We start from the raw sequence: 14,053 nt of genomic DNA, 5'->3' as shown, positions 1-14,053 counted from the left end.
AGGAGGATCGCAGGAGGGTGGGGATATCGGGTACGCCCTTCCCACCCTTGCGAGGATCCTTGTACATGATGGTCCGCTTTACTCTGTCCATCTTGGATCCCCAGACAAAACGAAACACCGTCCTGGTGATGGCCCTGCATACGGTGGCAAGGAGGGGCCAGGCCTGGGCCGTGTACTGCAGCACGGGCAGTACCTCGTTACGCAGGACCAGTGCTTTGCCCTCACAGGTGAGGCGTCTGAGGCTCCACAGACCGATCCGTTGGGTGATCTTGGTCAAGCGTTCCTCCCAGGACTTGAGGGCTGCTCCTTCCTTCCCGAACCAGACTCCAAGAACCTTGATGAAATCCGGCTGGATGCTGAAAGGGAAGGGGGCGGAAGAGGCCGGCTGCCAGTCCCCGAAGAGCATGGCTTCCGACTTCCCGCAGTTGACTTTGGCTCCCGAAGCCCGTCCGAAGGTCTCACAGGTCTGGACGAGGGTGTCAACTGAGCGCCGGTCCGCGCAGAAGACGGTCACGTCGTCCATGTAGAGCGAGCACTTGACCTCGAAGCGATCTGGTCCTGGTGCGGTGATCCCTCTGATCTCTCCATTCCGCCGGATAGCCTCTGCAAAGAGTTCTATAACACAAACAAAAAGAAGAGGTGACAGAGGACAGCCTTGTCTGACCCCTGAGAGGACCGGGAAGGGGTCAGTCTTCCAGCCGTTTACCAACACCGAGCTGTGAATATCAAAATACATTAGTTGGACATACAAACAAAACATGTTACCCAAACCTAACCTGTGCAGAGCTTTGCCCAGGAACTCATGGGAAACACGGTCGAAGGCCTTTTCCTGATCCAACGAGATCAGGGAAGCGTGCACCCGGCGGGCCTTGATGTACTCGACCGTGTCCCGCATGAGAGCCAGGCTGTCTGCGATGCGAAGTCCGGGGATGCCGCAGGTCTGATCCGGGTGGATGATCCGTCCAATAACCGTCTTCAGTCTCGTTGCCATCGTCTTGGCCAGGATCTTGTAGTCGACGTTCAGAAGGGTGATGGGACGCCAATTCTTCAGGTCGCACCTCTCTCCTTTGCGCTTGTACAGGATCGTGACCATTCCTTCTCTCAGGGACGGAGGCATTCTGCCCTCCACCACCATCTCCTCATACAGATCTAACAAGTCCGGACAGATGAGGTCCCCCAGTGCTACATAGAGCTCTGCTGGGAGGCCATCACTGCCCGGAGTCCTGCCGGACCTAAAGGATCTGGCGGCCGAGAGCAGCTCGTCCACCGTCAGAGGGACGTCCATGGCCGCCGCATCTGCAGGGTCAAGATGGTTAGTGATACCTGACAGGAACTTATCGGCGGCCTCGGGGTCGGTAGTCTTGCGGGCGTAGAGTTCGCTGTAGAAGTCGCTGACGACTTTCATCACGTCCTCTTTCCCGCGTCGCATGATTCCACTCTCATCTCGTAGTTCATTCAGGGGTGTATGACCGGTGTGGAGCTTCCTGAAAAAGAACGAGTTACATTTCTCACCCTTCTCCAGGTTCTCCACTTTGGAACGGAAGACAATTCGCTTGGACTCCTCCTCGAAGTGCCTTTTCAGGCTCCTCTTAGTCTCCTCCAGCTCCTCTCTCACGTCCCAGCCGCATCGAAGAAGGTCCTGCAGGGAACGCAGCTCACGCTGGAGTCTCCTGAAGTCCCTCTTCTTCACACACGCCTGTTGCTGACTCTTTGCCTGAAAGAAGAAACGGAACTCGAGTTTAACGTATTCCCACCAGTCAGAAACAGACTGGAAGCCTGCCTTGTAGGCCCGCCACGTGGAGTAAGCCGCTCTAAGCTCCTCCAGAACTTCCCCCTTTTCCAGCAGAGAGCAGTTCAGCTTCCAGGAGCCAGGGCCAACAGGAAAGCCGTGGCCCAGCGCACCTTGAAAGTGAATGGCTCTGTGGTCAGAGAAGAAGCACGGGACCATCGAGTGCCCACTCCGCCCAACCGTCCGAGAGGTAAACACGAAGTCAATCCTGGAACGCAGTGAACCATCAGGTCGGCACCATGAATAGTTCACGGATCCGTGTCCGATGGAGCCCACAACGTCCACGAGAGAGGCTTCGGTCACCATCTCAATGAGCAGTTTGGATGTGACGTCTAACTTGGCAGCCGTTCCAGAACTGCGTCCATCCGCCTCAATCGGGCAGTTGAAGTCCCCGGCCATCACTACCATCCTGGTGGTGGCGAGCTGAGGGCGCAGGGCTTGGAGGAGCTCCAGTCGATCGTTCTTCACAGGAGAAGCGTACACATTGATGAACCTGACAGGTTCTCCAGCCCAGGTACCGTCCACGAGCAGTAACCTGCCGCAGACGAGTTCCTGAACTGAGTCCAACGTGAAGGCGCTTCCCCTGATTAGCACGGCGACCCCTGCGGACCTACAGTCGCCCCCGCCAGACCAGTAGGACGGTCCATGGGTCCATTCCCTGGCCAGATGGTTGAAGGACCTAGAGGAGGGAAGGGAGCATTCCTGCAGGAAAAATACATTACTAAACTGAGTGTTAAGGAAAGCAAAAATCGTCTGACGTCTGAACTAGTCTCTGATGCTCCTAACATTAATGGAAAAGATGTTAATGTTAGCAGTCATTGGAGGAAAGAGAAAGTTAGCGCAGGCGGTGAGCCTTAGTTACCACTCCGGTCGGGCGGTTCTTCCTCTTTGACACCTGCCGGTAAAGGTATCTCCAGCAGGCCCTCTTCTTCTAGCTGATCGAGCAGGGATGGTGCCTCAGTGGCTTCCGACTCCTCCATTTCTTCTTCGGCCACAAGGGACTCCACCATCTGCTCCAACACATCCGGTTCTGGGAGTAGGCTATCCTCCTCTTCCTGGGGTGGATTGGGATCCACAATGAACAGCTTGGAAGGTTCTGCGACAGGACTATCTTCCACCTTCCTTTTCCTTTGGCCTGTACCTGAGGAGACAAGAGCTGGAAAATCCTCCTCGGTGAAAAGTGCAGGAGTGCTGAGGCCCTCTGCTCTCATGGTCTGGGGAGGGAGAGTGGGCTTTGGGGGAGGGGTGAGGAGACCAACTGAGGAGTAGGGAAAAGAGGTGGAGGTAGTGGAATCCTCAGTAGGGTTGGCCGGGGGGGAGGGGTTTGGACAGGGGTGACAGGGGGGGGGACCAGGGAGGGGGCAACAGTTTTCTTACCCTTCTTTTTCCTGGACTCCGTGGCTGCTGGGGCCTTGGCTGGAGCCACGGTCGCCGGGTTCTTGGCCGCCTTGTCCTTGGCCTCCGTGGCCTTGGTCGTAGCTGCCTTGGTCGACGAAGCTGTGACTACCCGATACTGGGTCGCCGCGGCCACCCTTGCCCAGGATTTCTCCCGCTGTGGGCAGTCCTTGTAAAGGTGGGCCGCCTGTCCACATAGGTTGCAAGTCTTCTTCTTCGGACAGTCCTTGGAGCTGTGTCCCGTCACCCGGCAAACCCTGCAGGCGTCCTCCTTGCAGGTCTTCATCGAATGCCCTTTCCCGCCACATTTCCTGCAGTTGTGTGGCATGTCCGGGTAGTAGATGAGACCAAAGGAGTTTCCCAGAGAGAATGTCGGGGGCAGGTGCTGGAGACCATCCTCGGATGCTGGTTCCCTGTAGAGTCGAACGGTTACTGACCACTTACCCGTCCAGAATCCGTTGCCGTTAAGGATGTGGGATGGCTCCCTCACCACTGTGCAGAAACGTCCCAGGAACGTGGAAATGTCTCTTCCTGGGGTGTGCGGGTTCCGCATGGAAACCGTGATCCTCTTCTCATCCCTCTGTATAGGACAGGATCCTAAAAAAGAATGAAAAGGAGAGTCCGGCATCGCTGCATTCATCGCCTCCCAGTATCTCCTGCAGGCATTCACCGTGGCGAAGGTTACCAGAAAAATGCCAGTCATGAAGGTCTGGACACTCAGGGTTTCCGCCCTGGAGAAGCCCTGATCCAGAATCATCTTCTTGCAGAACACGTCGCTGGACATGTCCGGCAACCTACCATCCACCGCCTTTAGCTTCAGGGCGACCGTCTGCCGCATCCAAGGCTCCAGGGTTGGAGCCTTTTCTGGCGGCGTCCGGGCTCCCTCCGGCTGGCCGGCGTTGGAGGTAGGGGCCTCTTGGGCCGAAGAAGCCTCTGGATGAGCCTTCCTGGAGGTCCCTGGGTCCTGGGCCTTCTTGGCTGCCCTCTCTGGCTTGCTTGCCATGGCTGGTTCCTGCTTGAGTTCCCGGAGCTGGATCTTGGATTCTTCTCCGGGTGTCTTCTCCCGCTGTGTTCCTCCTCGAAGTTCCTCTGGTCTCCCCAAGTCTTCTCCGAGTCTTCGTCTTCTTGCTTCTTTCTGCCGAGCTCTTCTTCCGTCCGATCTTCCTCTTCCGGTCTCGGCTGGGCTTCGGAGCTCGTCTCCCTGATCGTCTCTCGTCAAGTGTAGCTAGCTCAGTTTGTTCTGATAAGAACAGATACTACACTTGATCTTAGCCAAAAGGCCGAGAAGCGATAACCAGAATTGGTTTGGGCCTCGAGTGGCACCCTGGCCTATGCCGGACACATCTTAGGGAGAGAGAGTGAGGGGAGACAAACCCACGCCTACAGAAGACATTTTGTCACCCAAGCCAACCCTTGAAAAGGCTGCTTTGCAGAGCAAAAACAAGAAGAATGGTGCGTTTTGCAGCCGCCGCCCACTGCAATGAATCTGAATAACTGCTCCTTTTGGGTACAAGCAACTCCCCTCCCCCTTGCAGTCTTTCCAATTCATGATACAAAAAGACGGACAGGACAGGTCGCCTGACTTCCCGTCACTGTCACCCTTTGCCATCCTTACCCGTAGAACGCCCTTTCATCATCCCCAAACCCTAATCTTTTCCCTTCCCTTCCCAGCCCCAAACCCTGCCCTCTGTACCCATCTCACCACCCGCATCCCTTCTCCTATCATCCCCCTACCACCCGAGAAAAAAAAAAAAAAAAAAGCTTGCCCCCTCCTTCCACTAGCCCACCTCCCACCCAAAGAGAAACTTCTGCTGCGCAGCTAGCTTTCTAGGCAGCAGCGCTATTGTGATGTCAGCGGGGGGCATTGTGACAAGCCGCCAGTGTTCCGTCTCTTCATGTTGTGCACTGTTCAAATGGAAAATACATCAACAGGCAGACTACAGAAAAGCTTACTAACAAAGGTTAGAGAGGGGCTTTCTCAGAGGGCTTTTTACAGTTTGTCTATTCCCAATTAGCCGTTTAAGTATACTTAATGAAAGTACTAATTCTTTCATAGGCCGCCCATTCTTAATATTTGACGTTCCTTATATTGCAGTATCAGGCTTTGCAGCAGGTTGCAAAACATTCATCACCCATGACCGTCCCCAATTGGGCTCAGAAGCTAAATGTCTATCATGACCTTTCTTTTAGAATGTCCAAGAGCAAGCAAACTCTTCCTCCAGGAGGGGGAGCCAACAGACCACTAAAGACATAATCATTGCGCAAAGAAAAGCCCAAAAAACAATGCATGATAGGAATAAACAGGAAACTTTATTTGGAGTGTAGGCGGAGAGATAGCACCAGATGCCAATTGTAGATCTTCTCACACCTGTGGTCACTGCAGCAGCAGCAGCAGCAGCAATAGAATCCACTTTGTCCAAAAGGGATCTATTCCATTCAATTGCACATGATCTAGATTAGCCTGAGAACAAGATACTGCATGGGACATAGCAGAGTTGGTCAAGTTGAGTAGTGATGAGTTTGCTATTTGGATGAATAAAGCAAGTAAAAAGTGTGAAAGATAAAAAACAAAAGGAGTTTGAAGTGTGAAAAGTGAATGGGCCAAATTGAGGTGCATATGAAGTTGTATGCTTTCTTTCAATTCATTAATCGGGCTAATATGAATCAGGTGAATTGAGTTCTGCTTTTGGAAACTGGGTTAAGAAGGGGTGCACCGGTCCTGGAGGTACTGCAATACCAGGTCAATGCGTGGAGTGGACAGAGCAAGCTCTTTTTCCATCTCCCTGTTCTAAAAATCCATTTAATATATGGTCCCCAGATAGGGGACGTATCAGATATTAAACTGATAAGAACAGATGAGATTTCATCCGCAAATTTCAAAAAACGGTCATCGGCCACCACACAAAAGCGCAGTGCCGCAGGTGATCGCCACCCGAGCCCAGGAACCACCAGCCATAAGGGGACGTAAGCACCAAAAGGTGCAACAATCCCCGAGGCCGGCAGTTGTGCAAGCCCGGGCCCCTCCCAGCCAAGACCAAGGCAAACCCAATGAAGGGACTACACTTGATCTTAGCCAAAAGGCCGAGAAGCGATAACCAGAATTGGTTTGGGCCTCGAGTGGCACCCTGGCCTATGCCAGACACATCTTAGGGAGAGAGAGTGAGGGGAGACAAACCCACGCCTACAGAAGACATTTTGTCACCCAAGCCAACCCTTGAAAAGGCTGCTTTGCAGAGCAAAAACAAGAAGAATGGTGCGTTTTGCAGCCGCCGCCCACTGCAATGAATCTGAATAACTCCTCCTTTTGGGTACAAGCAACTCCCCTCCCCCTTGCAGTCTTTCCAATTCATGATACAAAAAGACGGACAGGAAAGGTCGCCTGACTTCCCGTCACTGTCACCCTTTGCCATCCTTACCCGTAGAACGCCCTTTCATCATCCCCAAACCCTAATCTTTTCCCTTCCCTTCCCAGCCCCAAACCCTGCCCTCTGTACCCATCTCACCACCCGCATCCCTTCTCCTATCATCCCCCTACCACCCGAGAAAAAAAAAAAAAAAAAAGCTTGCCCCCTCCTTCCACTAGCCCACCTCCCACCCAAAGAGAAACTTCTGCTGCGCAGCTAGCTTTCTAGGCAGCAGCGCTATTGTGATGTCAGCGGGGGGCATTGTGACAAGCCGCCAGTGTTCCGTCTCTTCATGTTGTGCACTGTTCAAATGGAAAATACATCAAGAGGCAGACTACAGAAAAGCTTACTAACAAAGGTTAGAGAGGGGCTTTCTCAGAGGGCTTTTTACAGTTTGTCTATTCCCAATTAGCCGTTTAAGTATACTTAATGAAAGTACTAATTCTTTCATAGGCCGCCCATTCTTAATATTTGACGTTCCTTATATTGCAGTATCAGGCTTTGCAGCAGGTTGCAAAACATTCATCACCCATGACCGTCCCCAATTGGGCTCAGAAGCTAAATGTCTATCATGACCTTTCTTTTAGAATGTCCAAGAGCAAGCAAACTCTTCCTCCAGGAGGGGGAGCCAACAGACCACTAAAGACATAATCATTGCGCAAAGAAAAGCCCAAAAAACAATGCATGATAGGAATAAACAGGAAACTTTATTTGGAGTGTAGGCGGAGAGATAGCACCAGATGCCAATTGTAGATCTTCTCACACCTGTGGTCACTGCAGCAGCAGCAGCAGCAGCAATAGAATCCACTTTGTCCAAAAGGGATCTATTCCATTCAATTGCACATGATCTAGATTAGCCTGAGAACAAGATACTGCACGGGACATAGCAGAGTTGGTCAAGTTGAGTAGTGATGAGTTTGCTATTTGGATGAATAAAGCAAGTAAAAAGTGTGAAAGATAAAAAACAAAAGGAGTTTGAAGTGTGAAAAGTGAATGGGCCAAATTGAGGTGCATATGAAGTTGTATGCTTTCTTTCAATTCATTAATCGGGCTAATATGAATCAGGTGAATTGAGTTCTGCTTTTGGAAACTGGGTTAAGAAGGGGTCCACCGGTCCTGGAGGTACTGCAATACCAGGTCAATGCGTGGAGTGGACAGAGCAAGCTCTTTTTCCATCTCCCTGTTCTAAAAATCCATTTAATATATGGTCCCCAGATAGGGGACGTATCAGATATTAAACTGATAAGAACAGATTTTTTTTTTTTTTTTTTTTTTTTAAAACCATTCAGGTTAGTTAAAAACAACAATATCAAGTTTACAACTTTGCTGTTTATCCAAACTCATCACAATGGTTATATTCTTTTTTTAATTCTCCAAAAAGTATTGCAGTACATATCCAAAGAAAGTATCACAAAAAAAACAGAAAATACTGAAAAACCGAGAATTTACCTTTTATTGATACTTCACCAAATAATGCCACTTTAAAACCTTCCATATGCCTTCAGCATCCAATCCACCACCACCTCTACTCTTATCCCATTGGTAAATAACATAAAGTCTGGAAAGAATTAATCTTACACAGTCGTTAATAGGAACCACCTTCCTTTTAAAAAGTCCCAAATTTCTGACATCCCATAAGCTTTCCATCACACAAGCCATGATAAGCCACAAAATCCTCTCTTTAACACTCCCACACGCACCAATGCCAAACATAGCCACCCTCCAATTAATATGGTTCACACCAGCCAGCCCCTTACACAGGCCTCCTACACATTTCCACACACTATAGGCGTAATCACAGTCCCACATGACATGTCTCACGGTCTCACGGGCACCACATCCCTCCCGTGGGCACACATCCGTTTTAATCAGGTCCCTTCTCTTCTGCACATCTCTCACAGGTAATATATCATGCAATGCCAACCACACAACATCCCTCTGCTTATTAGACATACCCGGTGTACTCAGTTTCTTCCATGCATCTGACACATCATTCCCTCTCAAATCATTAATATTACATTCTACCTCATTCGCTCTCATCCTTTTCATCACTCTCTTTGCTGCTCTGAACTCACTCAAAAGTACAGCCAGCAAATCATTGTTTCTAATAAACCTCTCAATTATGTCGTACCAGACTGGACACTTGAACGACACAGGCACACGCGAATCCCTTTTTACCCAACACAAGCCATACAGCATCCAGCCCGCCATATACCTCACCATGTAGGCCCCTTTATTGTTCTTTCCCATTAGGATTACTACCGTCTTAATATAATGAAGACTAAGAAAGATTTCAATATTTGGAAAGTATAAACCCCCATAATGACAGGCCTTGTATAAATGCTCTCTTTTTAATTTTTCCATTTTGCTCCCCCAAAAAAAGGTAAAAATCAGTTTCTCTACTCTTTTTATCTTTTTATATGGGGACGGGAAGACCCCAGAGATATAAAGGAGAATCGGCAGCACCACGGCCTTAATAATCAAAACTTTACCATTCAATGTCAGATCACGCATTCTCCAGAAATTCAGTTTCCTCTCAATCCGCAATCCACATTCTTCCCAACTCTCCGTACCTCTCAGATCATCATTAAACAACACACCCAGCACTTTGATTGGACCATCCACACTTGTCACTCCGTCCATCTTAACACTACTATCACCAAAACACTTAAAACAACATTTATTCCAGTTGACTTTAAAAGCAGACGCGCCACAGAAGAAATCCAACAACAGCTTTACTCTAGTCATAGACGCAATACTCTCACTCACTATCACTACATCATCCATATAGCCAAGCACCTTCACATTCTTACCGCCACTACCAGGTATTAACATCCCTCTTATCAGTTTCTCACGCCTGATCATACATAACAAAGGCTCAATCACACTGACAAATAAAACAGGGGACATTGGACACCCCTGACGGACACCTGACTTGATCTGTACTTTCCCACTCAAACATCCATTCACTAAGAATTCACTTGTCACACCACCATACAGACATCTCACACCATCCAAGAACTTCTTAGGAAAACCCATACTATTCAAGACCTCAAACATAAAAACATGCGACACCCTATCAAACGCTTTCTCAAAATCAAGAGCCAACAACATGCACTTCTGCTTTCTAGTCTTACAGTCACCAATAACATCCCTCAACAACAACAAGTTATCACTGATGCTCCTTCCAGGCACAGCACACACTTGATCATCCTTTACAACCTTCCCAAGCACTTCACGCATACGATTAGCTAATAGTTTACTGAAAACCTTATAATCAGAATTCAGAAGCGTAATAGGCCTCCAATTCCCCAAGTTACTCTTTTCCCCCTTCTTATGGATAAGTACCACTACCCCTTCTTTCATAGAGTCACACAGCATACCAGTTTCCCACATATACTTACATATCTCCGTCAGATCCGTGCCCATACACTCCCATGCTTTCACATATAGTTCAATTGGCAAGCCATCCTTTCCAGGAGTTTTATTCTTTTGTGCACTAAACACAACCTTTCTCACTTCATCCAGAACCACCTCATCACACAAATCCTCACACTCATCTTTGCCTAGTCTACACTCCATGCTAGCCAACACTTCAGTCATTAGACCAGAATCAATCCACTTCTCTCCATACAGTCTGCTGTAAAAGGCTTTCACCTCGTCAATCACACTTTCACCAGTCACAGGAACATCATTCTCATCCACAATCACATCCATATCTACTTTCTTCCCATTCATTTTTTTAAAGAAATATCTGGTACATTTCTCATTCTTATCCAAATGTTCAACTTTCGTCCTATAGATAATTTCCTTACCCTTTTTCTCAATCAGACATTTCAACTCATTTTTTGCCTCCACCAACGAATCACTTACATCAATCCCAGACCTACTACACTTTTGTAACCAATCAATCCGAGTATTCACATCTTTAAATTTATTACGATACATGGTAGCTTTTTTGTAGCCCCATTTCCTGAAAAAAGTTTTAATCTCCCCTTTAACCCAATCCCACCACTCTAACACACTTGCAAACCTGTTTTTGTAGTACCCCCATCTTCGGTACTCTTCTTTAAACTCTTTCATCACTTTTGCATCCTCTAGCAATCTCACATTTAACTTCCATACAGCACCCCTCTTTACAGGTCCACCATCCCCTCTGAACACACCCTTCAAACATTCGTGGTCCGAAAAAGGAACCGCACACTGTTCAAACCTTACACACTCAATATTTTTAGAAAAAAACATACGGTCAATCCGTGATTCTATACCTCCTCTTTCCGCCTTGTACGTAGGTGGTGGTGGATTGCCCAGCTTTACAACAGCGGCATCTGAGAAAGAAAAATCAGAAATGATATGTAACAGCTTTTTCCCGGTTACATCCATATTACCTTCCGTCGTACAATTAAAATCCCCAACAAAAATAGTAGGCATTTTTCCTGGCAAAAATAAACCAACTTTCTCTAACAGAGCTAAATGATCTTCTTTTCTCGTAGGACAATATACATTAACAATCCTAACCCGCCACCCTCTATAGTTAATAATTGCAATGATACATCTCCCCACCTCCACTACTGTATAACTATCAAAAGAAAAGTCCTTGTTACCCAACAGAATCCCCACACCATCATTTTTATTTACAGACGAACCAGACCAAATGTGTTGTCCATGAGGCCAATCTTGATCCGTAGGAGCATCAAACAGTCCGCACTCCTGCAAACAAAAGATATCTGCACCTATTTTAGAAACATATTTGAGGATAGTAGCTCTTCTTCCTCTGGATTTAATTTGTCTCACATTCAAGGATAGGACATTACATGTAGTTTTGGGAGCCATGTTCTTACTAGTTTAACCAGGTAACCGTAAGCTGGCCATCTTCGCCTCAACCTTCTCCTTCTGGAGGCTGGCAGGGAGACACAAAGCAGTGAGTGTCTGCAACCTCCCCAAAAAAATCATCAACTCCAGGTGAAAAGCTAATGTCAGGGTAGACCCGATCACTCAAAGGGCTTGCACTTGCAGTACTGACAGTGCTCCACCCCTTGTCTACAAGCTTTAATTTCTTAGCAGCCATAAACTCCCCCTCCTCCGATGACCTGACTGCAGCTGAAGCAGAAAAATCCCCCTGCCCAGCTGGACTACCATCTTTGCTCACCAGAGACTTTGTTGTACCCCATGACAGCGCAGGGGACTTGCTCAAATCCTCCTCGATTTCCCCCTCGCCACAGGCAGCAGAGTGACAAGGGAGATCAGCTTCCAGCTCGGAGACCTCCATTCCTTGATCAGGTGGACATGGAGAGACTGCAGGAGCTTTATCCAAATCCTGAGCAGTAGTAACAGGGAGAAGAACAGGGTCATTAGCAGAAACAGCAACAGGGTGACTAGCAGCTGGTGCAGCCTTAACAGGAGCTACAGGGGCCGCTGCGACCACCTGAGCGTATAGCCTGGTCTTAGTGCGGTTCCTGCAGACCCGATAGGCATGCCCGACTTCTCCACAAGCATTGCAAACAATGGGGTTGCTGCAATCCCTAGCCATGTGCCCCACCTGGTTACATTTCCTACAGGTTGCTTCATAAGGACACTTATCCTGAGTGTGACCAAAAACATTACATTTCCGGCAAAAATAAGGGGCATCTGGATGGAATAGGTAACCAGAATCTTTCCCAATATGAAAAGTAGAGGGAGGGTGGCGGAAACCCCCAGGGCCCTGAGGGTCCACCCCAAAACGCACAAAATATTTATGCTTGCCTGTCCAGAGTCCCTCCTTGTTGGTAATTTTGTGTGAGTACTGAACATAGCTGCAATGCTTCATCAGGAAGTCTGTGATTTCTGCCACATTAACAAAAGGGTTGTGCATAAACACCACTAAAGGAACATCGCCCTTAGAATAAAGCAGGGTAAAGTCAAGTCCACTCAGCAAAGAGTTAGTAGTATTCATTAACAAGGACCGATAAAGATTCTGGCAAGCGCCAATATGGGAAAGGACAAGCACATACCGTCCACTTCGTCTGAACTCCTGAAGACAAACGATCTCATTCTTCTTCACATCCAGGATGTCATATAGAACTTTGTTCACCAAGTATTCCAGATGGAAATGCTGCAACTTTTCCGCTGCGACATCAATACGGAAACCAAAACGGACCCGGGTATCCCCGGTCCCAGCAAAACGGACGGTGGCGCCCATCTTCAAAACACCTCCTGGATCACCAAGGGTTAACAGCCTCGCTCACTACCCCCAATAGCAGCATGTAGCCATTTAAGCTACAAGGCCAAGGGTAGCAATTGAGGACCTCCTGCTAAGACACACGATCCTAGCCAAAATGCGTCGCCTTCTCATTTCCTGCTCACTACCCCCAATAGCAGCATGTAGCCATTTAAGCTACAAGGCCAAGGGTAGCAATTGGGAACCTTCTGGCAAGACACTTGATCTTAGCCAAAAGGCCGAGAAGCGATAACCAGAATTGGTTTGGGCCTCGAGTGGCACCCTGGCCTATGCCAGACACATCTTAGGGAGAGAGAGTGAGGGGAGACAAACCCACGCCTACAGAAGACATTTTGTCACCCAAGCCAACCCTTGAAAAGGCTGCTTTGCAGAGCAAAAACAAGAAGAATGGTGCGTTTTGCAGCCGCCGCCCACTGCAATGAATCTGAATAACTCCTCCTTTTGGGTACAAGCAACTCCCCTCCCCCTTGCAGTCTTTCCAATTCATGATACAAAAAGACGGACAGGACAGGTCGCCTGACTTCCCGTCACTGTCACCCTTTGCCATCCTTACCCGTAGAACGCCCTTTCATCATCCCCAAACCCTAATCTTTTCCCTTCCCTTCCCAGCCCCAAACCCTGCCCTCTGTACCCATCTCACCACCCGCATCCCTTCTCCTATCATCCCCCTACCACCCGAGAAAAAAAAAAAAAAAAAAGCTTGCCCCCTCCTTCCACTAGCCCACCTCCCACCCAAAGAGAAACTTCTGCTGCGCAGCTAGCTTTCTAGGCAGCAGCGCTATTGTGATGTCAGCGGGGGGCATTGTGACAAGCCGCCAGTGTTCCGTCTCTTCATGTTGTGCACTGTTCAAATGGAAAATACATCAACAGGCAGACTACAGAAAAGCTTACTAACAAAGGTTAGAGAGGGGCTTTCTCAGAGGGCTTTTTACAGTTTGTCTATTCCCAATTAGCCGTTTAAGTATACTTAATGAAAGTACTAATTCTTTCATAGGCCGCCCATTCTTAATATTTGACGTTCCTTATATTGCAGTATCAGGCTTTGCAGCAGGTTGCAAAACATTCATCACCCATGACCGTCCCCAATTGGGCTCAGAAGCTAAATGTCTATCATGACCTTTCTTTTAGAATGTCCAAGAGCAAGCAAACTCTTCCTCCAGGAGGGGGAGCCAACAGACCACTAAAGACATAATCATTGCGCAAAGAAAAGCCCAAAAAACAATGCATGATAGGAATAAACAGGAAACT

General features: G+C 48.4%; 1 non-coding gene and 3 pseudogenes across 1 annotated transcript; all 4 read right to left on the bottom strand.

Annotated features, from left to right (window-relative positions):
• Nucleotides 1–4,386: 4,386 nt before the first annotated feature.
• On the bottom strand, nucleotides 4,387–4,476 carry LOC142253612 (U2 spliceosomal RNA; annotated as a pseudogene).
• A 1,411-nt stretch (nucleotides 4,477–5,887) lies between these two features.
• LOC142253342 (U2 spliceosomal RNA) lies at nucleotides 5,888–6,072 on the bottom strand. Its single transcript, XR_012726641.1, has one exon. It is a non-coding gene; the product is annotated as a U2 spliceosomal RNA (small nuclear RNA).
• Nucleotides 6,073–6,140: 68 nt separating this feature from the next.
• Nucleotides 6,141–6,277, bottom strand: LOC142253766 (U2 spliceosomal RNA; annotated as a pseudogene).
• Nucleotides 6,278–7,688: 1,411 nt separating this feature from the next.
• LOC142253520 (U2 spliceosomal RNA) lies at nucleotides 7,689–7,896 on the bottom strand (annotated as a pseudogene).
• Between the last annotated feature and the right edge of the window lie 6,157 nt (nucleotides 7,897–14,053).

The sequence above is a fragment of the Anomaloglossus baeobatrachus genome, chromosome 9 (assembly GCF_048569485.1).
Source record: "Anomaloglossus baeobatrachus isolate aAnoBae1 chromosome 9, aAnoBae1.hap1, whole genome shotgun sequence".
Taxonomy (NCBI): domain Eukaryota; kingdom Metazoa; phylum Chordata; class Amphibia; order Anura; family Aromobatidae; genus Anomaloglossus; species Anomaloglossus baeobatrachus.
Note: the sequence above shows the minus strand (reverse complement) of the source record. Positions and strands in the feature narration are given on the sequence as shown.